Source organism: Panthera pardus, unplaced genomic scaffold (assembly GCF_024362965.1).
Source record: "Panthera pardus isolate Hobbes unplaced genomic scaffold, ASM2436296v1 HiC_scaffold_16, whole genome shotgun sequence".
NCBI classification, from domain to species: Eukaryota; Metazoa; Chordata; class Mammalia; order Carnivora; family Felidae; genus Panthera; species Panthera pardus.
In genome coordinates this window covers 84,535,692-84,554,106 of record NW_026526721.1, presented here as the reverse complement: position 1 = coordinate 84,554,106, position 18,415 = coordinate 84,535,692, and the positions used below count along the sequence as shown (strand labels likewise).

Below are 18,415 nucleotides of genomic sequence, written 5' to 3'. Positions count from 1 at the left end.
AGTAAGATGAGCCAAACCTACAGGTTGGAAGAAGAATCGGAAAGGTAAACTTCCCAGGTTCCTAAGAAAAGCTCTTAAAATCAGCAGGATTTCAGATTTTAAAAATAATCCTGTTGGACAGAGAAAGCATCTTTAATGAAATACATTCTTTTTGAGTAATGAAAGAAAATCACTTGTTATATATTCCTAATACTTTGACCTGAGCACAGAGATGCCTAAAACAGTGATTAATTTATATCACACTGGTGGAGCTGTTTGCATGCAAAAGCTGCTTTTTCTCCCCCCCCTTTCCGTTCACTTTCCTGCTTTTCCCCCCAAACTCAAAAAAGATCTTGTTTAGGAATTTGTATCCCTACTTTTTCCTTTTGAGAATATTATCGAGTTGATACGAACAAATTGCAGAGGATATACCATTTAAGTAAGATGCACTTTTAATCACTGATCATTAAAATGGTTATGTTAAATATACTCAATTACATGCATGACTTAACTCTAACAGTACTTTCTATTCTCCCAGCTGCTCACGTATTCCTTAACGATAGTCTGTGGTAGAAACTTGATTATGCTGAATTCATACATTTCGATGGATTTCATCAGCCTAATTAATGCCTCAGTGTGGTCCTGGGGTCTTGAATGAACCCTTTACTATGTTTGAGGTTAGAGGCAGTGTTGGAATGCAGAAGGTTTTTCTTTCTTAGTTACTCAGAGGTACTTTGGGAATCCACTAAGCAAGGTAGGCAGCAGTTGTTCAACAGAAAGACTATGCAAAACAAGGAAAGCCATCCGTATGGCAGAGGGGAAAAAATGAGGCTAATTCCTCATTCTTACTTCCATGTAAATATTTTTGGATTCAGTAGACAATCTCCAAATATTGAGGAAAGAGGAAATTACCACCTCTCTGTTGTACCTTAAAACGACCCTAGAAAGGGAACGTTGAAAATAGATTTACAACTGGTGGCTAAGTAAACTTCCTTTAACTCATCAAGGCTGTCCCTGCTCCCTCCCTTCTTGCTGCTCCCAGAACTTTGAGGCTGCTTTTTCTCCTCCATTTCAACTTTCATCTTTCCCAAGGAAACACTCAAGGCCAGGATTCCTGAGAAACTCCAGTCACCCCCCATGTGGGTGACTGCCAGTCTTTTCAGGTGTAAATTAACATTTGAATACATCTCAACCCTGCTGACCCTTACCGCCACCACACTGCCATCCGGGCCTCAGCAGAGCGGCCGCTAATCTGCAGCTCCACTACTGGCCCGGCAGACTGAGGTCGAATTTCCCAAAGCCCACCCCCAACCAAAGGACCAAAAAGTGCTTGTATTGCCCACAAGTGAAATCCTGATATTTGTCCATATCCAATGAGACACCTGTGGAAGAATATCATTTAAGACATACTTTTCTTGGTCAAAGAGGAAGAAAAAAAAAAAGAGAGATAGAGAGAGAGAGAGGCCTCTTGGTTCTTTAAGAAATGTCCCAACTTGGGCAGGTGGAACTTGAAACTTTTACCCCACTCTGAGTTCCCAGACACACTGTTCACCCAGCAGAACTTTCTTCTTCAAGCGGTGAGGGGGGGTGGAGGGGCTGGTGGGGTGGGGGGGGGTGGAGGGGCTGGGGTGGGGGGGGGGGGTTGTCCACCGACCCAGACTGTAGTCGCAGCAAGGCAACATCTACCTCAACATCTATCTGATGGAGCAGGAAGGATTTCAGATCTATAACCAAATTACCATCTTGGAACTTTGTGCTTGTTATGCTAATGTAATGACTTCTGTAGTATGAGTATATTTGCAGGGTTGGAAATAGCTTTTTAGAATGCTTTGTGTAATGACAGACAAAATGTGCCAGCGACGGTGGCACAATACTCCTGGCAGACACCCTGGGCCATTTTAACAGATAAATGGAGACCCAGATATGTTTGTGAAATGAAGCTGAGAGGGAGCTTGGTGAACTGGGTAAGAAAGCAGGTGCTGGCGCAAGGCTGCTGCTATGGTAAAGATGCTCTTGAAACCCCCAGCTTTGCTCTCAGACCTAGTTGAGTAGCAACAACATAGTGCATTGCTTAGTCCCTTGGGGTGGATGCCTAGGGAGAAAAAAAAGAGAAGTGTGTCATAAATAGCACTGCAAAGAAGCAGTTACCTCCAGCTCATGGTTTGTGCACTCTTAAGTTTAGATTGCAGAGAGTAAGGGAAAGAAATATTTTCCGTGTGGTTTGGTGGGGGGAGGGAGGGGTGTATGCAAGTATAGACAGAAATGAACAACTTAGACTTTTTGAGCCATATACGCTGGGGCTGTCCGGGTCCTGTATCCAGCATACCATATCTCTGCACTGTGTGATTAAGAATTTAGACAAATTCTCGGGGTGCCTGGGTGACTCAGTCGGTTAAGTGTCTGACTTCAGCTCAGGTCACAATCTCGCGGTTTGTGAGTTCGAGCCCCTGCATCCGGCTCTGTGCTAACGAACAGCTCACAGCCTGGAGGCTGCTTCAGATTCTGTGTCTCCTCCTCTCTCTGCCCCTCCCATGCTCATGCTCTTTCTCTCTCTGTCTCTCAATAATAATAAATAAATGTTAAACAAATTAAAAAAAAGAATTTAGACAAATTCTCAAATTTTTGGTGTTGACCTCATGTGGTTTATGTCTTGGGAATCAAGGACAAGATAGTTTAATATACCCTACTTCTAAAAATAAATAAATAAGACTCTTCAGTGTACAGGGCGGAGATGCGATCGGTCATTTCCCGCAATTATAATAAGGTAAATTCACACACTCAAGTATCCAAGAAGGGAACTCTTTTCGTCAGTTACCTGCACTTGATGGGCACCAGCTAAGTCACTCACAGCCTGGTTATTGTGTACCCAGTTCTTTCCTGTTCCCTGCTACCTCTTTCTCTCCTTCACCCATGACATTTACTTTGGAAGTAAGTGACTTGGTTCCTAGATGGATTTTTAGCCCTTCTGCAAGTTCCAGATGTCAACTTGCAGCTATGGAGAATCCTGTGAACTATGATAATGGATAAACTCTACTGTGTTACAGTCCTGTTTGGGGCTAGAGCAAGGTTGCCAAGACATAGTCTGAATGAGTTGGGGGGCTTCTGAGATCTTGTCAAATGAGGCCAGTTTGAAATGTTGGCACTGAACGCTGGGCTTTTTATAATAGCACATGTTGTCCCGTTTTCTTCTAGAGTTGAATAGGAGCAAAATACCTGGCTTGATGCGGTGGTTCTCTGATGACAAATGAACTAATTAGAAGTGGTGTTTTTTAGTTTATCCCAAAGATCTTAGTGATGGTATGTGTGGGAAATGCAGGCTCCAACAGCTTTAGTTTTAGAAAAGAGAAGTTTTACATATCTATGCTTTGACATTACAAACCGAATTTGTCTCACCCGCTTGCTACTGTTTGATCCCCTCTAGTACTTTTCTTTGTATAGATGGGTCCAGGTAGGCTAAGGGTAACTAATATTTACTACGTCAGCTCACTGATGGAGCAAATTCATGGGTCAGATTATCTTTCACCTTTGGTGTGTAAGTAATTTGTAGTGTGCCAAGGTCATGAGGCTTCTTAGCAAGGTTCTTCTTGAAATGAATGAACATGTTTATCACATAATCTAATCTACCAAGTGGGCTAGATTCTGCAGTAGGGCTGCCCCATACCACTTTTTAAAAAAAAAATGCCTGAGGTAAAATAAGTCATTGAGTCAAAAGTACAGACTAGTATATCATAGTTAAAGGGAGGAGATACAGATAAGGAAGGATTACATGTTCTTCGTGATCCCATATGATATGGCAGCATTCGTAGGTGGCAGATTGTAGAGAGAAGGCTGAGAGAGAAACAAAAGCCAGTGACATTGAGGCAGAGAAACATCTTGCCAGAGATTTATGGGTTCCTGTCTACTTATAATCAGATGCCATTCAGTTACTACTGTTGAGCTGAAGGATTTATATACTGTAGAACTCCTGATCACATTGATGGGAATGATCCAGGACTTCAAAGGATAGGTTTTGAAATTGCTGGACATTTAGTTTCAGAATTTAACTCCAAAATTCAAATCTGAATTGTTCATTGGTTTTGGCGGGGGGAACACCTAATTTCAAATTCTGATATAAACTCTACAAGCAAACATACTTAGATGAACTTAAAAATAGCTTTGAATCCTAGATCCCAATACTCATACTTCCTGTTTATGGAAGAAAAAAGGAAGCACTTGGTCTCTAACCAAGAGAGAAGCCTGTTCCCAAATCCCCTTGGTCTCTGCAGATCAATCCTCAGCCACTCATAGAGACTACAACATCTAAGCTGTCTGGGTAATAGTTTTGGTCTCATGTCATCCAAACAGCACATTTTTCAAACTCAGAAATAGCAGATCATGGGGTTCCTGGCTGGCTCAGTTGGTAGAGCTTGTGACTCTTGATCTTGGGGTTGTAAGTTCGAGCCCCACGTTGGATATAGAGATTACTTAAAAATAAAATCTTAAAAAAAAAAAAAAAAGGAAAGAAAGAAATGCCCAGATCTTGTTATTTCTGTGGCAAGGGGTTGCTTAGGGCCTATGACAGCTGAGTTTTTCCTATCGATTATATGACAATGTAGTTCATTTATAGAGTTCAGGGAAATGAGAAAAGCCTCCAGTTTAACAAGAAGACCCTTAATTTAAGCGCTGTATTGTATTTAAAAGCAGAAATCTAAATTCAAGTTGGAGAAAGAAGAGTGAATTAAATTGTGAACCCAAACTTTTGTAGCTAAATCAACCTTCTGGGAGGGCTGTGACTGATAATTTAATCTGAAATCTTATGATTAGGTAACTGGATTTATAAACTTTGCAGGAAATCACATCTTACATAGAAAATTCATGTTTAGATCAGTGCATGTGTTTAAAGTTGCTTCTAAATTTAAAAGACAGAATCCAAAATGTATTAAAAAAAAAAAAAGGCCAAGGGCACTTTGGTGAATGTGTGTGTGTTGGGTAGAAGGATTTTGTAGAAGTGATAATGTGTAAACACTTTGAAAGATCTTTTTCAGATATATCTTAAGTTCTGAAAATGCTTAACTTGCACACATTCTTCCAATTCCTAATAATTTTCTCTGTCTCAGGGTACAGACAAGCATGCAGGAGTAACTAAACGTCCAACACGTGGCAACTCCTAAGGGCCCAACATTTCAAACCAAAGAAAACTTGGGTAACATGACTGTAAATCAAGGGCACTTGAGACCACAGACACAGGCACCCAGAAGGGTTAATTGGAGGAAAGGTTAGAGAGAGCTCCAGGGGAGCAGTCTATGTGAGCAACAGGAAGAAAGAGAGCAAGGGCCTGAGCCGCTGAGGGGCGCCCCGCAGTCCCGCACTGAACCACTGAACGCAGTCCCTTGCTGGGGGGCAGAGTGCAGCTTGGTGTGGAGGGCAGACCTGGAAAATTGCACACGGGGCTGCACCCTGCACCCTGCATGCACCCTGGCCACCCCTTCGTGCACCTGCTTCTTTATTGCCTGAAAGCCATCCAGTGTATCGAAGGCGTGATTATTGACAATTTGTCAGTCCGAATTTGTCATTGGCTGGCAATAACTTTTCTCAAAGTTTCACTCTCAGGTCCTTGAGTTTGGGAGTTAGGAAACTGGTGGTGGGAACGCATTAAGCTGTGGCCTACTTCCCACCTAGAAATGGCAGGCAGAAGGAGGAAAAGCGACATGAACCTGACCATAGTCAACTCCAGAGCACAAGCCAGGAGGATCCAGGCTCCAAACTGGTTCCACCTCCCATAAAACTCTGCCCTTCTCCCGAGGTCCCTCCTCTCTCACAAAAACCTGTGTGCGTGGGCCCACAGTTCATTTGAACAACCTGGGACCGAGACCCGAAGTTACACTTGCTTTTTTTGTTGGTTTCGGTAGCACCGTTTTGTTTCTTTTGTATTTGTGGATGGGGATGACTCAAATGCCAAGCGCTGTGCCGGGGCCTTACTCTAAAGTTGAAACCTTCACCTTTTTGCCCCTCCTTTTCCGTTCCTCTTGTTGGATGGGGAGGGTGTGGTGGCCCAGGGGCCAGCATGGCCTGCGGACGGAGCAGCTGGGGCAGCTGCCAAGCCTCACCCTTCTTTTCCGAGGATCGATCGTTAAAATTCAATTTCAAAATTTCTGTCTTTAACAATTTCCCAAGCGGCCTATGAAGGCTGCCAAAAGAGTGGGCCTTTTCTCAAGTGGTGCTGTCTTGGGAGCGGGTGGGTACCTGTTGAGTTGCCTCAGACTGTGCCCTTCTAGCAGCGGTCGGGTGGATAGTGTCCAGAATGGAGTGCTGTGCCCATAGGACTGAAGGAACAGCTCTGGGAGAGTGTCAAGGCGCTGAGAAGCTGGGGGCGGGGGGGGGGGGGGGGCGGGGGTAGGCAACTAGCTTTTTTGCCATCCACCTAGCCCCTGGAGTACAGCCAGTCTGGTCCTGGGGCTGGAGCTCAGAACCAAGTGCAAAGTTCTCCCTCTTTTTTAAAATTGTTTTTAAGTGTATTTATTTCAAGAGACAGAGTGAGCAGAGGAGGGGCAGAGAGAGAGGGAGAGAGAATCCCAGGCAGGCTCCGTGCTGTCAGTGCGGAGCTCCACGTGGGGCTCGAACTCAGGAGCCGTGAGATCATGACCTGAGCCAAAACCAAGAGTCTGATGCTCAACCAACTGAGCCACCCAGGCGCCCTGAAAGTTCTCCCTCTTTAATCTCACAATTCCTCACTTACTTTCTTCTCCCTGCTTAGCTCACTCACCCCTCAGCCTTGATTTCAAAAGGAAAAAATATTTCTATATCAGCAAGTTCTCTTCTGTCAAAAAGCTTCCCGTAAGAGCTCTTTCTCCATTGGGTGGAGAAGTCGGCTTCTGGGTCAACAGGAGGCTTTCTAAAGTGTTTTGAGAAACAGAACAATAGATGCACCTGGGCAAAGTGTGGTGCCTGAGCTCCATCGGGGTTCTTTGACTGAGAGTGACCAAGCAAACGCTCTTCAGACCCCACTTCAGAGTGGTTTTCATTCCTGGCTCCCAAACTTTAACATGTGATTAGTACCAAAAATGGTGCCCCCCTTGGAATCTATGGAAAAGATACAGCATTTCTTTGAAATTCTAGGTGGGAGTAGGGCACCTGACACCTATTGCCATCACCTCTTAATCCCATGTAACTGTCTTCCTAAATACCAGCTCTCTTCCTTATGAAACCATTGCCTCCTTGGCATACCCAGTAGTTTTTCTCCTCACCTTAAATTTTTATCCCTTACTCTTTTTTCCTCTGGGGCCCTGAGCCAAATTCTCAGAATGAAATCATGACCTCACAAATGCCATGATCACTTAAAAGGAGAACTTGGGGGCTGTGCTGAAAATACATGATACAACTGAATGCAGAGAGTTAATGTTACAACTGAGCGCAGTTGCAAAGTGGCAGTTTGGGGTATCAGCAATGAATTCCACATTTTTCTATAGGCTTCTATTTGTTTAATTTTCAGGATCCACTGATCCTAATGGATACAAGTTAAAAGTAAATTAGAGAAATGTTAAAGAAGACCAGATTAAGCCCTTTCCAGACTGACAGCCATGGTATTTATCTAGCCTGTGATTGTTTGGACGGACTCTTTCATACCACCAGAAACCTAGATGGGCTAACACTAAATGCCCCGCTCGTTGGTATTGATTAATTACAAACCTGGCAGAGTGGAGCTCTGTACCAATTCAAAGAAAATCAATCAGTGCTTATTAGCCATAACAAATCAATGAAAACAATCAGCTAGAGGAATAATATTAACAACATGTCCCTGTTACCATCAGACTTAAGTTCCTAAGAACTTTGAAGCTTCCTACAGTACATACTCTTTTATTGTTTTACTCCTGATTTTGTAGCATTTATGATCACGTGGTCCCTTAAGGTGTTTCCTGAAAGTGCAACGTTGATGAGTTTTGCAAATATTTTATACCATGGCCTCAGAATAACTATGTCTCCAAGTCTTTGAATATGTCTACTGGTGGGGACTTGAAATATTCCTCCTGTGAAGAGGCCACTTACTGTCATAGAGAACACACCAGGCTAGAAATGCCAAGCAAGATCTAGGTTCCCTTCTGGGCATGTAACTAATACTCTGTATGGAAGGCAGTTCATGTTTCCGCACTTCAGATTTCACACATATAAAGTAAAAAGCTGGGACTAGGTCATCTCTTAGGGCCCTCACAGTCCCTAAACTCTATCGCTCTCTAAAATATTTGTGACTTTTCAACGTCAGAAAACATCCAGGTCTATGAGTTACTGAATAAAATACCCATTTCATCATTCTTTTAGTAAAAGTTTACGCAGAAGACTGACAAATGGTTTTTGTTTCTTTTTTTTTTTCCCCCTAAAAGATCCTAAATTTGACTGGAGGAAATCAAGCTGAGATTTGGCATTGTTTTCTTGCATACAAATGAATCATTGTCTTACACTTAAACTTCGTTTCCTTTTCAGATCCAACTTAGAAATAATGTTTCACTCAAGATAAGGCTTGTGGTTTAGGAGATTCTGGTCTGGCTTGCTTCATTTTAAGACTTCTATCATCTCTTTTCAAAACCTGAGGAGGACCTCATTTCCTGTTTGATAGTTCCTCATGCTTTGCCAGCCTCCGGGTCTTTAGGGAAGCTTGCCAAGAGTTCCCGACTGGGAAGGACAAGCTGAGTTCATCACAGAGAATGCGCTGGCACCACAGTTGTAGTGACTCACCAACCTGGTTGCCCACTTTGCAATGGCAAGAACCACACCATTTAGTTGAAAGACCTGTGCTTTAGTGAAGTGCATTTGGATCACATGGCAAAATCATCTCCGATCTTCCCTTTCACTGGCTGTTTTGAGAACAAGACAAAAAAGGAAATTACACCCTGAGTTATATTTTGTTTCTTAAAAATTAAGATTAATTAACAGATACTTGGCTTTTATGTCCATTCTGTTCTAAGAATTTGGTGGTGATTACAAAACGGTGAAAATAGGTCACAGCAAAATGAACATTCAAGATTAGGTTAAAACACACCTCTGAAATTTGAAATGAATCAGTATTCATTTTTGGAGTGTCAGTTACTACATTTCTGTAATTCATCATTTTTTTTTTCTTGGCTTAGAGTCAGGATGAGAAATAATATTTAGACCAAAGACATCGTTTTGTTATATAGTCACTGCTTTTTAAAATGCAAATCCACTCTCCCCTCACCCAAGCTTGATCATTTATGCGTTCTTATGCTCTCGTGCTCCCCCCCCCCCCCCCCCCCACACACACACACACAGCACCCAGATGCTGGAGAAAGCCCTTTCAAGACATCTAGGACCTGGGTCATGTAAAAGGTAGATGGGAAAATTAAAGGAGTTCCAGAGTGGTAGCAACACTAAGAATCATTGATTTCATTTTATGTAAAGTCATTGTATGGTATATAGGTATTTTTTCTAAGAAATATTGTTATGATTAATGGATATTACACTTATAAATGATTACAATTGTCATCTAATTTCAAGACACAGGAGGAGCCATTGAAAGTATTTTGTATTACAATCTGTCACCAAAAATCAACCAGTAAAGTCTTAAAATGTGCATAGGTTTGCCTCATGGGGAATTAAATTTTAATTTACAAGTCTTTCTATTGTGGAAACTTAGGACAAGATAGCATTTGATATTAACATAGAAGAATATTCTATGGCTTTTTTAGCTTAAATGGCATTGCTCTAAAATTAAGTACACATTGCATTTTTTCCTCCCTGTGTTCTTTCGTTACACGTAGAATATTTTTACAATGTTGTTTTTAATGTACACATTATTTCTATTAAGTCACTTGGTAAAGGATAAAATATACAATAATGATAACAGTCCCTTGCTTTTCTCCTAATTTTATTATTTCAAGTTAAACAAAAATGGACACTTTTCTCTCAGGGAAAAAAAATACTGAGTTTATTTTTGATGCAAAAATGAGTACTTAGTTACAGTATTTTTCCCTAGTAGATTAGCATTTATGATGGATCTTATTTCAAAGCTGATTATTCTCAAAGAAAAGCAGAGTGATATTAAATATTCCAAGTAAATTACATTGTTTAAAAAGTATTTTAATGCATTATTCAAATTGTTGTCAGCTATTGGAAAGAAAAAAAAAAAAAAAAACAGTATCTGTTCCAAATGTGAAATTTTGGTGTTTGGAAGACTTTATAAATTCCAATTTCTTTAGGGGAGCAGTAGAAATCAATATCAAAGGCATATGCAATTTAGAACTCCCTCAATTTTTTTTTTAACTTTAACTGTGATAAGCATCTCTGCAAGGTAGGTTTTAACATATTTTTTCCTAATTTTTTCCCCTCCTTTCAGTAAGAAGGATAAGCTTTTAGAGTACCCAGTCACCGTGGTAACTGCCAAAAAAATTCTCCTGAAGTTTGAAGAGGTCAGCTAGCAGGGTCAACAGCTCTGGCCTCTCTCTGAGCTCGGTCTAGCATGCCCCAGCCTGTGGTTGGAGTGTCAGACCAGATCTGACCCTGGGAGGTGGACTATTCCGGCTCTGATATAAATTTTTTGAGTCAGTTCATGGCCTGGACTCTCCAGGTGGCCTCCAAAATCTATTTTGACCCCCTGACCCTGTCTCACGGAGGCATAGCATCCACCCTAAGTAAGGATTTAGCCAGGAATGACAGCTTTCCACTGAGTGTTATTGGGGACAGTATAAACAGTTTGGAAAGCAAGTAAGGAGGTGTGAGCGCTAGAAATCATTAAAAGCACATTAAAAAACAACTTAAGAAATCTTTCTTTGTAAAGCAAAGTTTAAAACATATATTGTTACATAATTTCTATATGATTTGAAGGATTTTTTAAAGGAAGAAAATTTTTGAATATAAATAATAAACCACACATCTTAAATACTTTGTTACAAATATGCAGATAAGAGGGACTGACTTGCAACAAAATAAGCACAGCAGAGATGCAACATATACAGAACGGGAAGCTAGTTATTAAAATACATGAGGAGGTAGAGAGTTTCTAGGATTGTAAATACAAAATTATGTGCGTGCACCTTGATATGTTTAAAATGGGAAAATTAGGAATCCTACAAAACAACAACCATCTGGAATGAAGACACACGGGCACTGCGGCACTGCGGGCCAAGTGCCTTGCAACTTTGTAAAACAAATAGCCAGTATAACCATTTGGATACAAAGGAGATTAAAAATTTTAACTATGGAAGGTGAGATGCGAAAGCACAAAAGAAGAAAAAACAATACGTTAATAGTGTCTCTGAATTAACTATGATGTTTAAGTTTAAGATATTAAAAGCTTGGAAAATAAAAATAATGTATATAAATCATCAGTGATTCTTTCTTTCTCCTTTTTTTTTTTTTTTTTTTTTTCAGGATGCCACCCTGAAAGTTTTATTTTCTCCAGGAAAGTAGAGTTCTCTTTGAGAGTTCTAGCCCGTGAACTCAGTATGTAAATGTGGTCATCAAGCAAGACGGAGCTGCCAAGAGGGGAAGATTTTGAATGTTTCTCTTTCCTAAAACCCTTCCCAGTGTTCCTTCTTTCGGGGGTGCTTCACTCAAAGTTTCCCCCTTCCCCCAGCCCTGTTGAAAAAGGCCCCAAAGCAACATTGCGGGAGCTAAACCAATTGTACTGTGAAGTTGACGAGCTGGCATTTCGTCTGAATCCTTTGTAAAAATTAGATTTTAAGTAGGGGTGAGTGTCCTTTTGGGAGAAGGGACAAGGGAGAGTGGAAGAAGAGGGGGAGGGCATGAGCAGTTTATATACATACATACTCTTTGTGTTTGCGGGCCTCTGTGTCTTGCCTTCTCACTATGTTAAATCCCTATTATAAAACTTATCTTCACAAAGCCTATTATAGTATTCTGAGAACAAATTGGACCATGAATAACTTAGTTGGAAGTGTAGATTATTTTCTACTCGGGGAAAGTTAGAGATGACAACAGCTTAACTAAAAGAATAGTGATTACTCTTAAATAGATGGATTTCAAAGTTTCACTCTTGATAAAGAGTGCCTTTGATATTTCCCCTCTTCAGACTCATGTTTCCACTTTCTTTGTATTAAGAATTGTCCTGGTGATTACACTGTCCACCTAATGCAGCCTGACTCTAACTGTAGATCTTTTTCTTACAGGTTGCTAATCTGTCAGAGAGGTGAGCAGAAAGACACTCTACTTCCCATTGATTAAATATATGGTTCCAAAGTGGCACCTGTGTTTAGATGGTGAACTCACTATTAGAAATAACATCTTGCATAAATCAACATTTCTCAACTGGATAAAATTATTGTTCAAAAACATCTTAAATTTGTTTAATGCCCTACAGCTGACAGAACACTTCTCAATTCATAATTTTGTTTGATCCTTAGAACGATGTGATGAAATAAATAACATTAATCTCACTTTACCAAGGAGGATGCTGAGTCACTTGCACACTGTGATCCAGCTGATAAATGACAGAACTGGGATACCAACTCAGATTTTATGGCTTCAAAATGTTTTAACTGATTAGCCTGTAGCAATAGGTATTTAAATAGTTTTTGTCTTCTGTATCCCTGAAAATCAAGATTTTTGTATTAAAGAGCAAAGCTCTGTATTTCACAGATACAGAAGTTAAAAGACCTGATTTAAAAAAAAATTCTATCCACTTACAAGTAAATGTCATGAATTATTGTGTGTACTTCAATAGTCTTTCAGAGTTGCAAGTCTTATTTTCTAAAGATCAAAGCCCTATATGAATTAAATAACTGCCTGCAATTTTTAAAATGTACTTGAAAACCATACATTGTTTCAAAATAGAATATAACAACAAATAAACCTCTAGAAACAGGTTCTGCCTGTAAAGTATTTGAGAGCATGGCATTGATTAAGTTCTAGAGTGCTGTAAGGGAGGTTTCCCTACAAGTGTTTTACTGTTTTTCAGCTTCATTGAGATAAATTGACAAAATTGTAAGATATTTAAAGTATATATTATGATGATTTGATAAAACATAAACATGAAATTTATTCCTCCTATCTAGTTAATTAACACATTACATCACATCTCTCTTTCTCTTTCTCTCTTTTTGGTGAGAACATTTAAGTTCTACTCTGTTAACAAATTTCAATTATTCATTATAGTGTCATCAATTACAGTCACCGTGTTAAGCATTAGATCCTCAGACCTTATTCTATAGCTGCAAGTTTCTACCCTTTTACCAACCGATTCCTAATTCCCTGACTCCCCAGTCCCTGCCCTTCTAGTTTTTCTAGACTGGCAATTTGTAACATCTTAGCAAGTTGGATAAACAACGTTGTATAGGGCTACTTTTATTTTTCTTTGGTTTTTTCTCTTCATTAAAAAACAAAAAGTTTGCAAAAACTCTAGAAATAATAAATAAAATATTTATTATTTAATAAATAAAATAGTGTTTAATAAGTAAAATATTTAGTTAACTTGCTATTGATGTAATCTATCTAAATCTATTTAATCTATCTATGTAATCTATCTAATCTATTTAATAAATAAAATATTTAGTATTTAATAAATAAAATATTTAGTTAACTTGCTATTGATGTAATCTATCTAGACAAACAGAAATCAAGAAATACAAAAGGATAATGCCCTGGTGATTCTTCTTAGGTTTTTAATTACATTGTTTTAATTAGGTAATGAAGTCAGTGTGGATGTTAATGTGGAAATTATTTGTTTATTTCTTAAATTGTATGCACTTAAATTAGTCATTTTATATATACTTAAGTTAAGGTTTTTGTCCTTGAATTATGTTGGCAGCTAGACAAATCCAGTCAGACTTTTGGGGATTAGATAAAATGAAAAAGTGTCCAGAAAAGGAAAGGCAACTGTTCTGGTTGGATGTTACATTTGTGAGTTTGTATCAATAATGACATATATTATCACCTCTCTTATGCTAAGGTTCCTCAATTAAAACACGACGTTAGACTGAAGATTGCTCATTTTGATTTGGAGATAGATGTTCAGGCCCCCAAATTCAAACTTGTCTACTAATCTGCAAATTAAGAAATGAAAAAAATAACTCTCATATTAACACTAATATGTTTGTTTAGATGCCTTTTGCAATTTTTAAGTTTCTTATTATATTACCAATTTCATTTATTTTAGTCACATGTGTCTTGATAATGTCTACCACTGTCCAAAACATGTTTCCTTCCTTCCTTCTTTCCTCCTTCCCCCCTTCCTCCCTTCCTTCTTGTCTTCTCTCTTCTCCTTCCTTCCCTCTCTTCCTTCCTCCCCTTATGTTACTCATCAGTTTTCAGGTAGTTTTGTTTTAAAATGTAGAGCAGCTTGGGCCTTAAGGGGCTTATCTAACACAATCTCACGACAAAACCAGTATGCTTGCACAAGAAAACATTTACTTCAGTTAAACTTATAACAAATCAGAGAACCCCAAAGTGTAATATCAACACTTCTCTGACAACCAAAATTCAATCCTGAGGGATTAACTTTTAATGTTATAGATTCCGGTAATTTTCCTCCTGTGCTGTCTTCATAGTCTTTTTAAGTCATTTAAGCTATCAAATAGTTTTCGTGTAAGCTTCTCATGTTGCAAAAGGAAAAGATGAAGGAGGAGGTGAATTATTTTAGTAATCTGAAAAGAAATGTTGTCATGTTTATATGTGAGTACATAGAAGCACCATGGAAAACATTGGAAAGCATAAATAAAGATCAGAGATTACTCATTTTTCTTTTAAGTCATCCTTGCCCAATATACTGCGGTAGCAAAAATGTGTATCCTTCCTACCTTCCTTCCTTCTTTCCTTTTTCGTTCTTTCTCTCTTTCCTTCTCTCTTCCTTCCTCCCTCTTTCTTTCTTTCTTTCTTTCTTTCTTTCTTTCTTTCTCTCTCTCTCTCTCTCTCTCTCTCTCTCTCTCTCTCTCTCTCTCTTACTCCCCTGAAGCTGTTATTGGTCTGGACAGGTTAATATCATTTTGGCAAAATAAGACTTTACTTTAAAAGGGACAAGAATTTTTTTCTAGTGACATTTTTAAGTAAGTCAACCAGGCATAAAAATATTCTATATTCTTGTGAATGGAAAAGTATATATACATATAGTAGAAAATCACAATGTATAGTGAAAAATTTGGTCAACTGTTTGAGTGTTAGTTTCTATAATGTCAGATTTGTCTCTACTTCTCAGTATTGTGAATATATCTCATTTATTTGAGTGCTGATAGATACAATTGATAATCGTGAGGCTTAATTTACTAGAGAAGCCAAGAGTTGTCCCCTTTGCGTTGAATATTGTTAGGTGTCTACTATCCATTGAATAATCATAACTGACTACCTCTGTGAAAAGTATGAGGCATTCTTCCAAGTTTTTTAAGATGAAAAGACTAAATCCCTGCCATCATGGAATTTTGTGTTAGGTTTTGGGAAAAAGTAGGGATTGGTGGGGCGCCTGGCTGGCTCAGTTGGTGGAGCATACAACTCTCGATGTTAGGGCTGTAAGTTCAAGCCCCACATTGAGTGTTGGGAGTGCTTAAAAATAAAATCTTAAAAAAAAAAAAAAAAAAAAAGGAAGTAGGGATTGGAACCAGAAAGTACCAAAAAGCTCAAGATTTGGACCCAACTATCCAAGAAAGACGAATTGCCATGTACACAAATGTGTCTTCAGAATAAGCTATGGTAAAGGTATGAACAAACAACTATGAAAATATAGAATAGCCCGGAAAAGCTTATTGGAGAAAATAGAGATTGAGGAATGGGTAGGATTATGGCAGACAGACATGGGGCCGTATTCCAGGTGGAAGGAAAAGGTAGACATATGAGATTGTACAGGGTACCATAAAAAATTATTTAGTGAATTTAAAATAGTTTCTAGAATAACACAAAATGAGGCTGAATATCATCTATTTTAATAAGGTGATTTATAGCCTTGCTCATCCAGGAAATAATGTCCTTGCAAGTGCCATGAAAACATTTTACCAGTTATAAAACCATTTCTTTTAAAGAGAGTTAAGGGATGCCTCCGTGGCTTTGTTGGTTAGGTGTCCAACTTTGGCTCGGGTCATGATTTCACAGTTTGCAAGGTTCGAGCCCTGCATCGGGCTCTGTGCTGACAGCTCGGAGCCTGGAGCCTGCTTTAGATTCTGTGTCTCCTTGTCTCTCTGTCCCTCCCCCACTCATGCTCTGTCTCTCTCAAAAATAAAAACATTAAAAAAACAATAAAATAAAGAGAGTTAAAATTCAGTGAAAAGGAATAAGTATGAGAAATCCAGTGCTTCTTACCCTGGGTTATTCCTGGGCCTGGGTACCTCTGTGTTCCTCAGTATCCTCATCTAGGTATCTATTTCTCATATTTGCAAAGTAACATCAAACATTAAGACGAAAACTCTTATGGAAAATCAATCATCATTTTTCAAAGATATTTCATGGGTCACTTATATGTCACTTGCTCCCAGAGTTCCAATGTAGAGTTACAAATAAACACTGCATCTTAAAATGTATTTTTAAGTGAATGACTCTTCAGGCTAAGAGAAGGAAAAAAATCGCTTTTAAGTTCTGCATTCAGAAGCTGTACATTCATGCTTATGCAAGTGAATGAAAGTTTAGAAATATATTTAAATATGTTTAAAAGCCCACAGAGATATCTTGCAATCAGGAAGTATCAGCAATTGTATGAACAACCTCAGAATCTTCAATAAAAAAATACTAAAAGGCAAAGAAGCAGGGAATAAAGGCATACTACATACACTCTAGAAATGTCAGAATCATCCAGCAATGATCAAAATAGTAAACTAATAAAACGTTTTTGGTGATTTAACATGCAAGAGTCTAGGAATAGAATATTGTAAGTGTCAAACTTCTGGATATGAATCCTCAAGCCAAGTGGAGAGTGAATCCTAGATCTAAAGCTTTGAAATCAGGCTCAAGGAATATTTCACAGGGGAAATGAGTTGAAATGTATACAACATCAACTTAGACTGAAATATGAGGCAAATATAGATGGATGCAAGGGTTTTCAAGGGTGAAAGAAACACTCATTCTTACCTGTAGCTGGTTATACAAGTCGGATAAAGCACCGGTTAGTTGTCCAGAACCATATAATTTCCACTTAACTTTGCTCTACTACCTAGCCTCAAACTGTAGCCGCATCCAAACAGAAGTCTTTCACTGACAGTCTGCTTTCAGTCAGTAAACAAAGCTTTTGAGTGCTCAAAAGGGACAGGGCATTATACAGGTGCTATGGAAAGGAAAAAGTTGTTAAAATGAAAAGGAAAAGGTGTTATATCTCCTGCCTTCATAGATACAAATATTCATATTTAAAGCTCTGCCTAAAGTAAATTATTGACATCTCAGTGCCCACTTAAGGACCACTTGTTTGTAAAGCTTTTCCTTTATAGTTACTATCACTGTATGTCAGATATCCCCGGTACCATAATTCTAAACTCGATTACGGCACTGCCAACAACACAAAAGTTTCTAGAAGAAGAAGTGAAAGTGGTGTGTGGAATAACTGAAAGTGCCCATTGTCACTTCTCCGGAAGCATGTGTCCTTCCAGGTCTCAGATAGAAAGATGTATGTGTGAACGTATGTATGGAAAGAGGTGGATAGATGGTAGCTAGATGATAGGTAGATAGATGATGATAGATGATAGATAGATAGATGATAGATAGATAGATAAACAGATAGATGGTAGCAGTTAAGAACACAGACTCTGGATCCAGACAGTTAAGGTTTGAGTCCCAGCTCTATAACCTACTACATATATGACCTCAGTTTTCTCATCTGTAAAAGTGGGACGACAACAGTACTATCTTACCGGGTTTTTGTAAGGATTAAGTGGATTTATATGTGGACTGCTTAGAGCAGTGCTTGGTACGTAGCATTTTATAAGGGTTAGCTACTCTTAGTATTATGAATATACACATATACTAATATTTTTTAACAAATGGAATTTTATTATGTGTATTTTCTCACTTCATAATATGTCAAGGGGAACGTACGTGTAACACAGACACCCGTTTCACTCTTTGTAACTGCTGCCTAATATCCCATAGTAGGGTTGGGTCAGAATTTCTTTCACTGTTCTCCTATTAATGGTCATTTAGGCTATTTCCAGATGTTTCTGCTTCAAAGCAACTGCTAACACCTTATCCTTGAATATAAAACGAGGAATGCAGAAGGGGCGGGCATGTAATCCATCACCATTTGATAAATGACCAAACTGAGGCTCAGAGAAGTTTGGTAAATCACATAAGGCCGTGTAACTAGTAAGTAACAGAGTTCAGAGGAGAACTTTGTTTAACACAGTTGCACCTCAGCTTTTCCCATGTTATGTAGAATAGCTTCACAAACACAGTGGTCCTTATGTTATAAGAAGACATTTCAAAAATAAAGACATAAATACATACATACATACGTAAATAAGACATTTCTTTCTGAAATAAGAACCAGGCAACCACAACTTAATGTGGTGCCAAAATGGGTGCGATA

General features: G+C 38.8%; 1 long non-coding RNA gene across 2 annotated transcripts in view; it reads left to right on the top strand.

Annotated features, from left to right (window-relative positions):
• The window catches only part of LOC128777279 (uncharacterized), a 45,294-nt gene extending 30,636 nt beyond the window's left edge, over window positions 1-14,658 (top strand). Inside the window, exons 3-4 of one of the 2 annotated variants that reach the window (XR_008422506.1) lie at window positions 11,338-11,656; window positions 12,096-14,658. This is a non-coding gene — a long non-coding RNA (uncharacterized LOC128777279). Of the gene's footprint in view, window positions 1-11,337 lie in introns of both variants that reach the window. The other variant, XR_008422505.1, reaches the window with a different exon arrangement.
• The last annotated feature ends 3,757 nt before the right edge of the window (window positions 14,659-18,415 follow it).